The 10145-nt window shown below is 41.8% G+C and overlaps 1 long non-coding RNA gene across 1 annotated transcript in view; it reads right to left on the reverse strand.

Moving 5' to 3' along the window:
* LOC109304168 overlaps nucleotides 1-10145 on the reverse strand; it is a 47222-nt gene that overhangs the window by 35997 nt on the left and 1080 nt on the right. Inside the window, exon 2 of the long non-coding RNA XR_002099317.1 lies at nucleotides 7239-7319. This is a non-coding gene — a long non-coding RNA (uncharacterized LOC109304168). The remainder of the gene's footprint in view (nucleotides 1-7238; nucleotides 7320-10145) is intronic.

Below are 10145 nucleotides of genomic sequence, written 5' to 3' on the forward strand. Positions count from 1 at the left end.
CAGAAATTTCAGGTCTCCATGTGTTATGAGGCATTCCTCTGGTCTAATGGGCCATTCTTCTCAGTTGCCTTTGCTATAGCAGAGACAATTTTCCCATTACAGGAATTACTTGGGTGCCCAACTCCTTCTGCTTGTGTCTGGGAGTGGCAATTCTTCTTGCACACAAAGCACATCTACACAAGATGCTGCTGCACAGTTGTAACTGCTCATTTATATAGTACTTGTATTAGCAAATACTAAATAAATGCACAATAACTGGACTTACTGTGCAGTAGAGTCAGCGAACATCTTTTATGTAAAGCTACCGCACAGTATTAATAATACTGTGCAGTAGTGTATTAGCACTGTCCATGCTGTGATGCGCTACTGCACAGTATTTTTTGGCTACTGCCCAGTCAGTGTCTCATGTAGATGCACCTAGTGTCTGAGAATCACAAAGCAAAGTTCTGCCCACTCCCTTTCCTTGACTAAGCCATATACATATATCTTTATGGTTTTGGATATAGACAACATAACATAATTGCTACAGTGATAACAGCAATACAAGTAGATACAACATAATATGGACTTTCCTACAAGACCACACATGCCATCTTAGTACAAGAAAACATTCACAAGACCCCACAAAAATATAATGGGGCTTGTGACGCCAGACTTGGCTGGCAACAGCAGAAGCACACAGGTTCCTTCTTCTAGTGCTTGCTCCATGTCAGCAGGGGGACACAGGGGAGGAGGAAGGCTGAGAACAGGTGCTAGAAGGAGGAACCTCCATGCTGCTGCTCCTGTTCCCAGCAGAGCCTGGCACCATGCACAGCCACTTCCAACAGTGCCCAGCTGAAGCAGAGCAGGAGCAGCCATGGTGCTGTCCCCATGCTGGGGTCAGCTGGGGAAAGCAGCAGCAGCAGGCAGGTCCCCCTTCTTTATGCACCTGATCCATGCTTGGCTCCCCAGTATTTCCCGCTGGCCTAGAGGCTCAAACAGTGCCTTGCTCCCATATACACCCCATAGTCTGAGGAGTGGTGTGTGTAACAAGCACACAACCTAGGGGGGTCTACGATGTCTCCTGGTGGTCCTCAGCCCCTGCTCCACCCACACTCCTCAGGCTTGCTCCCTCTTTACCTTGCCTGCAATGCCTTGTTGTTCTTAGATCTTTAGAAAGAGAGGCTCCCCAGGGATCCCCCATCCCTGTGGGTATTCAGGAGTCTCTGCCTTGCCTTATGGGTTTATAACATAGCTCCAACCATCCCTTGCACCATGCCCATGCCTTGAAAATGTTATCAATTGAGTCCATCACCAGCCTCCTTGGGCCGTAGCCTCAGTCTCTGTGATTAGGCCCCCCTGCCTGGGTACTTCACCTAGCTCAGTCTCTCCCCGGTCTAACTTCCAGGCTTTCCTTCGCCACCCTGGCACTTTGCCTTTCACAGCTATTCCCAAGCACAGAACCTCAGTCTGCACTCCCCATCTGGGCATTTCACCTCTGCAGGCTACTCCCAAGCACCACATCCTGCCCTATCAGGCTCCTATCTCTGTCCCTCCTGGGCTCCAGGCCCCTGGCCACAATCTCCAGGCTTATTTACCCTATCTATGCCCCTCCTGGACTACAGGTCCTCTGACCCCCCTTGGTCTCTGGCAGTGGCCCTTGACCTTCAGTCTCTCTAGACCCTGGCTACACCCCTAGGCCAGTTGAGACCACAGGCACCCTGGCCATCCTTACTCCCCAGTTCTCTGCTCGTCCCTCCCCTCCCCAGGCTATCCGGTATCTAGCCCCATCTCTCAGGCCTCTCTATTTCCAGGCCTATTTCCACCCCTGTGGGATATGGGCTCACCAACCCTGGCTCCCAGGCCTCTCTATTCACAGGCCTGTTGAGACGTCCGCCACCCCTTAGTCCCATTCACAAACCTCCAGAGTGGCTTACCTCAGTTCACATGTTTGCAGACCAGAAACTCCTTTCTCCATGGCTTTCAGAACTAGACTGCCTGACCAGCTCAAGCCCTGGACTCATATGCTTCAAGGCCAACCTCCCATTTATGGCCAGGTGACTCTCTAATTGCCTCCTGCCACACCTGCAAGCTGCTTCTCATGCAGCCTCTTCCCCTCTTACAGTGATAGGCATGCTGAGCACCCTGCCACAGGGTGCCATGCCCAGCTCTAGGAAATCCTGCATCTGCTTGTGGTAGTATCCACCTTTGTGGAAATACTTTGAAAATGCCTTAAAATGGGAGACACAAAAGGGTCCATCTGTTTAGCTTATCAAAAAGAGTATTTGAGAACTGAAAGGATTATAATTTAAAAGTAACTTTCTGGAAAGAAAATACTGGATGTGTAAGGGCTCTTTAATCTAGCCAAGAAAGGCTTAAGAGTCAATGGCTGGAAGCTGAAGCCAGACAAACCCAAGCTGAAACTAAGCACACATTTTTAACAAGCTCATTCACCACTGGAATAAACAACAAAGATGAGTGGTGGACTGTATCTCTAGTTGTCTTCAGATCAAGATCTGATGTCTTCCTGGAAGGTATGCTTTAGTGAAATACAGGTTATGGACCTCTAAAGTGGGATAACTGGATAAGACCTAATGGCCTCTGTACAAAAATTAAAATACTTTATAATGGTACTTCCTCTTTGCCTTAGATTTTCTAGGCACTCAAAGTGCAAACACCATGTTTGACACTTGTTCGGGCCATGGAGGCCACAAAGTTTTATTGTCAGGGGTGTAAAACTTAAGGCCTATAGGCTGGATGCAGGCCACAGAGCCATGCTGTAAGATGTGCAAGGCTCCTAGAGGGAATTCAGAATGAGACCTGATGCTGAAATCTAGGGCACAATCTGGTACACACCCTTAGTTTCTCCCTACCGGTGCACTGCCTTCAGTGACTTCAGATTTCCTAAATCAAGTGATCTTTACTTGTTTACAAGCTTATTCGTCTGGCAGGCAGCAGCTAGCTCATTGTTTTAGGTTGCTTATGTTTGAATGGGAGAGCTCCAGGTTAAAAATCCTTGATTGTTCTGCATTGTTAGTCATCAATGAGGTGCAAGAATTTCTCCTGACAACTCCCTGGAGGTTTCAGCATAAAAAGGAAGTTAAAAAACAAAAGTGTCCTCTCAGCACCATTTACAAAATGGGATTCATAAAACAAAAGGCATTTGTAGTTTGATGTAGATCCACACACTAACATGTCACAGTCCATTTTACTAACCATGACATGTTCTTGTTCTGATAAAGTTATTTGTGCTACACAAGAGTGTGGCATTCTTTTTTCTGGATTAATTTATATATCCTGCAAGGTTGTAAAAGGCCCTTAGGGAGGAAAGCAGAGGTTGGATATTGGGGATGACTTAGTGGACTCTAGTGCTCCCACGATTAAGTTTCTTCTCAGCTGAAGGCTTACGTATTTCTGAAATATACCCACTGTTTGCTTTTAAAACATGTTTCTGCCTTAGATGTATGATGACAGTGATGATTAAATATCTTGCAGTGTCTAGAAATAAATCAAAATCAAACCTTTTCCTACAAAAGCTTATGCTTCTCTGAACTAGTTAGTATCTAAGTTGCCAGCCTACCCTGCCTTCTGCCTAGCTTCAGACTAACAGAGCTAACCCCTGTCTTCTTGTGTTATTCTTTCTATAACTACCTTGTAAGGAGCAGTCCTGCCCCCAAAAATCATACATGTTAAAGAGTTACAGGTATCTATGGGCCTTTGTACATGCTACAAAATTGGCCTTTAAAGTGGCTTAAATGCCCTTTGCACAGCTTTAATGGCATTGCTGTTTGCACATTCAGCAGTGTATTCCACTTTAATCGTGTTGCTGTTTGCATGCCCGGTGGCATATTCTGCTTTAAATGACTTTGGTGCATAGCAAGATAAAACATCTCCAAGGCGGGTGCCACCTGGGGGGCCGCTGCACAGCTCAGAGATCACTCGGCCTGCTGGCAGCTCATCCTCCCACATCCCCACCGCCAAAGAGACAGGTAAGGATTGGGCTCCCACCCTTGTGTACACACCATGGAGGTTTAGTTAGGTTTAATTCTCCCTAAATTGAAGCAGTGTTTTTAAAAACCCACCATTTCAATTTAGGGAGAACTAAACCAAATTAAACCCCTGTGGCATGTGCAAGCAGTCTATTACAGAGGAGACCATTTTAAATGTAGAAAGTAACGAAGCAGTTAAGACATCTTGCTATGGCTCCTGTGCCATGAGTTAAAGTCCTGTTTCTGACTTCTGTCAAAGACTGCCACCTCCCCATCCTCCCTTGCAGCTGTAAAATAGTCCCTGGTCATTTCGATGGGAGTCAAAGGCAATTGGACATGATGCCAGCCACATCACTCCCTTTTGTGCTGTAGGCTACAGAAACTAGTATGCTTGAATCATGCTACCTCAATGGGCTGTTAAGGTCAAGAAGACCCTTGATGTAACTACTGTTTTGAAAGAAATATAGACAGCAGCTGAAATATACTATCATATATAAGAAAACGTTCTAACCTAGAGCGTATTTCAAGCCTTTCCTCTAACACAGAAATACTAAGTACTTTCAGGCTTTTTTTTTTAAAGAAATGAATGCTATGTACATATGGTGTTGCTGAAGGAATTCTCTTGATTTAAACTAAAAAGCAGCATCTGGTCTCCCCACTCTTCTACATTGAAGAATAATGCATTTTGATGTACAGAGTACACTAAGTTACTGTACCCATATAGCTGGAAGTAAAGTAGTGCTCAGTTGTAAAGCTTTCTTAGAAATTATAAATACTGATCTTCTGATATAATTCAATAAAACACCAAAACGGGGCCTGATAGAATCCCACAGAAGTGAAAGGAAACTACACTGCTGACTTCAATGAGCCCAATATTTCCATTACCTATCATATATATTTCACAAAACTTGGAAGTCTAGTAACTAGAGGCATGTTATTGACAAATTCTTCATTCATGCACCCTATGATGTTTGAATAGTTTTTTCTGTTGGTTCATATAGGTGATCTCTTTGTGAAATTAAGATATTACTTTACTTGTGTATTTAAACATTTGTGATGTAAAGTATTTGCACAATTGTCATGAAAGTTATCACAGGCCCTCATGAGAGTCACCGTGATCTCAGCTCCATTTTGCTTAATTAAATAAAATCTCCAGCGACCTCATAATAAATGTTTTATGAGGGTTCATGTGGCAGCTATGAGTCTTTTATTGTCACCATTGTGCCTATGTATACATATATGCCAGCAACCTACAAATTCTTCAGTGCATTGAATCCCATTTTCTGTCAGCCTAATAAATGTCCTCTGAGTCTTATTCTTAGGCTATTTAACTACCTTGAAACTCTCTGCAACTTAAGCGAATGAGACCACTGCATTACCATTACATATGCTATACTGAGCATCTTGTGCTTAAAAATGCAATGAAACATTTCTCTATTAAGAATTCCTCCCTTTTATTGCTGTGTAATAAACTTCATTTGAACATACAGACTTCTTATCTCAAGTCTTCTTCATGTTTTTCCCCATGCTGAATTATCAAGCTACTCAGATACAAGGACCCTTATTTATAATTCTAACACCTCAGGTTTTTATTATGGAGGAGTTTTTCAATGGAGGAATCATAAATAGAGTGTCCTTCAATTTGAACAAACAGATTGATAATTCAGTAAATAAGCTGAACAAAACATGAGCTAGAATCAAAATGCCCAGTAGAAACAACAGCTTAGCAATGAATGCAAGAATCATTCGGCAATATATGTAGTCACGACACTGAGTGATTAGTGCACTTAGATCCTAGTAATTTCTCTAAGAAGAGAAAATGAGTAGAGAACAGACACCAAATTACTAAATTATCCTATTACACTTTTATTTAGAAATGTAGAATTCCTGCAGACAGACTTTGAACAGAATGGATTTTAACACAATTCAAGCTCTCACACACTAGGTAATAGCAAAGAATTTTTTCACCATCTGCTCTCATAAAATCCTGTGCCTTATTTCCAGTACAGCCCACACACCTTTTTTGCTGCAGTGTTCAGCTTTCAGCCCCAAAGGTTTCTGTACTGGTTAGTGATTCTGCCTAAAAAAAAAACCAACAAAAAAACCCTGAGTAAAATCCTGTCCCCACTGAAGTCAATGGCAAAACTCCCAGTGATTTCAGTGAGTCCAACCTATCTCCCTTTAAGTTCCTTAGCCTAAAGTTTGCCATCTGGCTCCAGATGGTCTGAAACTAGTCTTTCAAGATTGATTTTCCTGAGCTATCTGGTAGGGCAGACCCGTTTCCTGCTGGGACTGGAGCCACTGAGTCTAGGGATACTTTGCCAAAACAACACAGAAGCCACTTACCAGCTAACAGCCCACCTGATATTCACTTATTCCCTCCTCAACGTCCTCATCACTGACTTGTTGATCCTTACTGAATTTAAAAAATTGCACATTCCCTGTTAAAACTATGGCACCTGTTAATTCACAAGTACTAACATTCCTTCTAATAAAAGTATCCCTATGTTTTCCCTATGTGGGAACAGCTTAGAATAGCTTCCATTTTTTAAAGTAATTTAAAATTTTCTTTGTAGTCTTACTATTCTGTACATATACTCTATACAGATCATTTGAAACCATGTGGCCACGTACTGATGAAAAGTAAATGTCAGTTTGTCTCTGCCTGTTGCAATACTGCCCCAAACACTCTTTCCCCCACTAATTTTGGCAAATGTTAATTCATAAATCACACATGAGCTCCGTATTTCTGTTTAAATGAATTATGTGGTCATGATTTGCTAATATTTGTATGAAAAGTTCATGTATGTTACTGATGGTCAACAGTCATTTTTTTAAAACTACTAAAATGAATAGGAATTGTAGTTCCTTGGTTGCCAGTGGAAAAGGCGGCATTGTTAGCCATTACTGCATTGTTAGTCACTACTGCATTTTTATTTCCTCCTATCAGTGGACTCAGTTCTGTACAGACTTCTGCTATGTAGCCCTTAGAATTAACAAATACAATAACAACATTTTAATAAAACAAAATTAATTTTTTGAGATAGCAGAACACTAGAAGAAAGTTAACAAAGCACCAATACCCAAAAAAAAAAAAAATCCATTATGGAAGTTTACTATTAAGTATGTTTAACTACAATAATGTTGAGAAGCATTTTAAGAGAGACTACTTTAAGTGTCTCCTGACAGTCTCTGCTACATCATAGCCAGGCTATGTTCAACTGGATCCACAGGCTAGATCTGTACATAAAAAATACTAAAACCATGCACTTCATTCTGGTCAGTTTTCAACTTCCAGGTAAAGATGAGAGTCTCTTACAAAGCAAAATGTAACCATTGGCCAGGGTCAGTCTGAAAAACATGATTGAGAAATTCCAGATTTACTGCACTAGAATCTCTGTTTTCTCCAGCCATCTGCTACATATCCTGGCTTATTACAGTATTAAAAAGTTGTGTGGAAGAAACCAGCAGAGACAGCTCTATCAAATTAGTTCTACACCTATTAGTGACTCCCCTATGCTTAGGTTATCCAACTTGATAGAACTGAGAGGTCAAGGAGTAAAAGACTAATCAGAGGTAGAACAATTTTCTCCAAGGAAACAGTGACTTTGCAGAATACCTGGGGGTCATAGAGAATAATCAGCTGAACATAAGTTCTCAGTACAAAACTGCCCAAAAAGGATAGTGTTGGCACTGGATTTATAACCCACATACCTTGTTCTGGGCAGACCCAAACCCTCAGATCGACCACGACCTCGCCATTTGATAATAGGCAAAATTTATTGATACACAGTGATAGGAGATAAAAATAATGCAAGCAGTTCTATATCTACCAGTTCCAGGGTTCACAGAGTCAAGGTACATCTGGCCAGTATGCGAGCTGCACTCTGAGGTTGAATGTCAGATGTCAGCAGCCTGGAGGTTGGAGGCCGAGACCCACCCTCCCCCGGTAGGGTGGGTGAGATGGACTGGTGGTGTGTGCTTTGTGTATTGTGTCCTCAGGTTCCCCTCTTGGGGACCTTTTGCTGCTCTGAAATCCCTCCTTGTGTATCTTTTCTCCTCTGTGATGACTCTTCACTTTTAGGCATCATTGATTGGTCTCCCTGTGGTTGTCATACTGTCCACATTCTACCCTGTCAGCGTATTCATTTCACAAACGTATCACATGCACACATCCTAATTTGGTTCCTTCCGGTTTCTTCTAATTTGGTCCATCTACCAAAACAGAATCCCAAGGGCCCTGCAGTCTGGTCACTATGACCTGGCCAATATGGCCAAATCCCTTTCTCATGTTATTGAACAGTGTGCTACATGTCTTCAATTTCCCAGTCCAGTGTCTGCTTGCTGCTTGTATGTTAGACATAGTGTGCGCCTTGAAGAAACTGTCACAAACAGGCTTTTAGAAATCAATTGCCCCTTGCTGTTCCCATGGACCAGTGTTCTAATGCATATCTACTTTACCTACAAGCCAATTCCCAAAAGCAAACCTCTAAATGCCATTTTCTAGCCTTCAGATATTGGAATTCTTACGGTAGTATAAGAGTGATATTGTAGCCATGATGATCCAGAAATTATGCAAGAGGCAAGGATTTCTTAGGGTGATATATTTTATTGGACCAACTATGTAGTTGGGATAAAGTTACACAAGCTTTTAGATGCAAGATATTGCATTCAAAATTTTGCCTAACTTCATCCCTACACATAATCAGTCTAATAAAAGATGTCACCCTAAGAGTTCCTTGCCTCAATGTAATATTTAGACATATAAATAAAGGAATATCAAATGGGAGGTCTGAGGTTATATTTTCTTTATACTTCATACTGATCATTCTACTACTGTCTTATCAGGTATGATGTCCACACTTCAGGAGAGATTTTGAAAATTTGGAGAGGTGTTCAGAGAAAAACTACAAAAATGATTAAGGGACTGAAAAATATGTCTTATATGGAAAGACTCAAAAAGTTTATTGTGTTTAGTTCACCAAAAAAAACCATGGATAAGGATAACTTGGTCATAATCTGACTTACATGGAGAAGCAAAATTTGAAAATAGAGGACTCCTCAGCCTAACACACAAAGTGTAATGAGTTTCAATGGCTGGAAATTGAAGCTAGACAAATTCAGACTCAAAAAGGACAGCTTTTTAATCCTGAGAGTAATTAACCACTGGAAAAACCCCATTACTTTAAATTCTTAAATTAATATTCTCTTTTTTTTCTAAAAGATGTATTCTAATCAAAGCACAGCCACTGGAATTGAAGGCAGAATTAGGAGGCATAGTGGTACCTTCTAGCCTTAAAAATCTGTTAAATAAGCTCCACAGAGCAAAAGAAAGAATATATATTGGTTCTGAATGGGCACATGCACATGAGATGTTAGAAGCGCAACAGACTAATTCCACTGAACAGTAACACACCACAATCAAAACCAGGCTACTGTACAGTAGAATTAGTCTAATGCACATCAGCGTCACATAAAAGACATGCATTGGCACTACTGCGCAATAGCACTAATTACGGCTCATTAAATTAGGACCTATTTTTACAGGTACTAAACTTAATGCACCATAATTATAGCGCATTAATTCATGTGTAGACATGCCTTTTTTTTTTAGTAAAATATATACCAAATCAGATTGGCAGCTTTTATAACTTTCATCAAGTTCATTTGTGAATGGTAATATTGAGGAAGTATCCATTGGATGTACCAAGGAACTCTTACTAAGTCTGACATTTCTGCCAATATAAGTCCCACCATCATGGGACTCCACCCATAACTGGACCACGGGTATAAATGGCTATACCCTGTACAGGAGGGATTGTGTAGATAAAAGGGGCGGGGGTGTAGCTCTGTATGTTAAGGAAAGCTACATGTCCCTGCAAGCTGATGTTGGCGACCAGGGTGGTCAACTGGAGACCCTCTGGGTTAAAGTTCATGGGGAACACGGCACAGGGGACACAACGGTGGAAGTCTACTACAGACCTCCCACCCAAAGTCAAGAGCTTGACAAGGAGTTTGTCTGGGAGCTGGCTGAGGCCGTTGTGTCCCCTGTGCCATGTTCTCCGTGAATTTTAACCCAGAGGGTCTCTAGCTGTCCACCCTGGTCGCCAACATAAGCCTGCAGGGACATGTAGCTTTCCTTAACATACAGAGCTACACCCCCGCCCCTTTTATCTA

The sequence above is a fragment of the Gavialis gangeticus genome, unplaced genomic scaffold (genome assembly GCF_001723915.1).
Source record: "Gavialis gangeticus isolate Ggan-Ray unplaced genomic scaffold, GavGan_comp1, whole genome shotgun sequence".
NCBI classification, from domain to species: Eukaryota; Metazoa; Chordata; order Crocodylia; family Gavialidae; genus Gavialis; species Gavialis gangeticus.